The following is a 2,918-nucleotide window of genomic DNA, read 5'->3' as shown; positions in this document are numbered from 1 at the left end:
ATATATATATCTGTATTTGTATGTACATAAACATACATACATATATATATATATATATGCATATATATGTATGTTTTATGTACATAAACATACATATATATATATATATATATATATATATATATATATATATATATATATATATATATATATATATATATATATATATATGTATGTATGTGTATGTTTATGTACATAAACATACCCTTCACCCGTCATGTTGTATTCCGTTGTCATTGTGAACTTGGTTGCTGGGGCGACCATTTTGTTGACGCTTGGTTCACAGATTGTAATGTTTGATCACTGATCATTTTTGACCAATATTCATTGTGTGCATGATATTCCCCAGGTATCCACAATGATGACTGAAGGACAGCATGTGATGAATGCATGTAAGTAGACGTTTAACGTTTAAAAACCGGGTTCTGTCTTTGCATCTTGGCAGCAGATGACAACCTCCCTGCAGAGATGAATAAGAATTACAAAGCTGCAGCTGCTTTCAGGATCTTCACATCTTAACATCCCATAGTTTATTAAGTTTGAAGATTTTTTTACCTCTTGGGCCTTTTATTTATGGTGTGATGCAGATTATAATCATCTACTCCACAACGTCTTTTGAATGTAAACATGTGTAATTCATTTGAATGTGAATCCTTGAAACTTGTTTTATTACATGATGGACTTTTATTGTGAAGAGCATGGAAACGAGAAGTGTTTTTACTTTGAAGACAGAAAGTGGACTGATGCGTGCTTGTTGACGCTAACAACATTGATGTTACGTGGTGATTTTTTTGGTGTGCATGATATTCCCCAGATATCCTCAATCATGAATTTGTCTAATTTACTGCCTGATGCTTAATATTCTGCATACATATCTGCACATCAGCATTGTAAACCTTTTTTTTTCAATTAAAGAGGGCATATCATGCTCTTTTTCCAGGTTCATACTTGTGTTTTGGGTTATAACCAGAAAGCGTTTACATGCTTTTGGCATTCTAAACACATGTCTCTCCCTGGAAAATGCCGCGCTGTGATTGGCTTTGTAAAGGTGTTGATGTGTTTGGAGGTACTGGGTTACTTTTACGCCTGCATGTGACGCGGGAGGAGGACTCAAAACTGAATGTCTTGTTAGATCTCACGCTCTCTGATCCAGGTAGCACACAAAGACAATTGGGTTGCCTTATTTCAGTTGGCTAGTCAGTAGACACACCAAATACCCAAATGTAGGTACAGAAGCATTTTTCATGCTATGCCCCCTTTAAAAAGTTAATAGAAGATGAGCAATGCCTTATAACCGATCACATTGTGTTTGTGCCATCATTTTGCAGGTATTCCTTACAAAAGATATGTGCTAAGTCAGATGCCGGAAGACTGGACTAGTCTGCCTGTGTATCTCGGTTCTAAGCCTGCTCGAAGATGTAACTCTTTTGAAGTTTATACAAAGAATAGAAGAGGAGAACTTGTTCGGGAAGGCTTCGTTTGTCCAATTGCTCCTCCAAGGCTGTTATTGTCGATACCGGAGCGAAAGTCAAGGCCGGGGAGCCTTTCGGAAAAGCACAAACTACTGCTGGAGAAGATCAGAGCCGAGAAGGAAGATGTTCCAGGTGTTGAGAAGGAAAGGGTGGCAGATTCTGCAGCGAACAGCAAACCGGGCCAAGGTGCCGTGTTGCCTCGAGATCTGTCGATGGGGGGAGTGGAGTCCAGCATCCGTTATACACTTCCTACAGAAACCCTCGGAAGAGCAGAGCGTCTACTCCCCGTGCCACCCGAAGGAGGGACAGACGAGCTGATTATGTCTCATCGTAAACCTTTGGAGGACGGTGTGGAAAAAGATATGTTTAACTTTTTGTACTCCACCGACGGCTGAGGATGGAGAAATGTCCCCTCATCTTCCCATTTGTTGTGAATAAATATTGTATACAGTGATTGATTTGTTCTTTTCTGACTGACACTTTGGCGCTTCAAACTAAATCCACTGTATGAAACACAGACACTTAAATATTCTACGTGCAAACACAGAGAAATATGTAGTTGTTCATGAAACAGAATCCACACTGACATGTATCTGTTGAGCGTGATCATATCATTGTCACTTAGCAGCAAATTAAAGGATCATTTAATTTCACATTACCATCAGCTTAATCTATTGGATATGTGAGTGATGGGCCATATATAAATTAAATTAGGAGCTAGGCACAAAATTCACTACTACATGTTAAAACATTTATTTGAAAATTTCTGAACTATAAGCTCGCTTACAACAAAAAACAGCAAATATATCGACTCACTGCCTGAGCAGGAGAAAAAAAAAAATTGAAACATGTTAATTGAAATATCCAATTGAAATATCTACTCTAATCCATTAAATAAATAATAAAGTCCTCATCAGCAGAGGTCCGCTCTTTACCGCGTTTGTTTGGTGGCGATCATCTGTTAGACATGAAGTCCAACACAAGTTAATAGAAGTGTCTTTGCTCTCTAATGAAGGAGGAGACGCTAACCAGACACACATAGCTTTAAAATCAATCTCACATTGACGCGACCGAGTCAATGTTTGCATTTTGTTACATCACTCCTTTGTCACTTGAGCGTATACTGACACGCTGACGGCGGGTTTATTAGCGAGAGAAAAGACTGTAAGGGTGTGGACCACGTGGTTGGTTTGCACATCAGGTTAGCTTCCCCAGCTACGGTAAAGTGCAGGGCACAGCTGCCTCCTTAAGCTGCAGCATCTGCTGAGGTAGAGGAGCTTATCCGAAGCGTGGGTGGCGGTCGGTCCCATTTGAGGCTGGAGGGTTGTTTGTGTTGATGGCACGGCTTAAGATAAAAGGTCAGTTCATGAGTCACTACAGAGATTTCTGCCTCCGTACCAGTGCAATTTATGTTGAAAATGAACATAAAAGGTGACAATATGTCTT

The 2,918-nt window shown here is 39.4% G+C and overlaps 1 long non-coding RNA gene across 1 annotated transcript; it reads left to right on the top strand.

Moving 5' to 3' along the window:
- The first annotated feature begins 262 nt into the window (after positions 1-262).
- On the top strand, positions 263-1,926 carry LOC137802988 (uncharacterized). Its single transcript, XR_011080011.1, has 2 exons — positions 263-392; positions 1,329-1,926. It is a non-coding gene; the product is annotated as an uncharacterized lncRNA (long non-coding RNA).
- Positions 1,927-2,918: the final 992 nt, after the last annotated feature.

The sequence above is a fragment of the Clinocottus analis genome, unplaced genomic scaffold (assembly GCF_023055335.1).
Source record: "Clinocottus analis isolate CAN_PGR_092001 unplaced genomic scaffold, fCliAna1.0.p SCAF_5, whole genome shotgun sequence".
Taxonomy (NCBI): domain Eukaryota; kingdom Metazoa; phylum Chordata; class Actinopteri; order Perciformes; family Cottidae; genus Clinocottus; species Clinocottus analis.
This window is presented reverse-complemented; position numbering and strand designations above follow the sequence as displayed.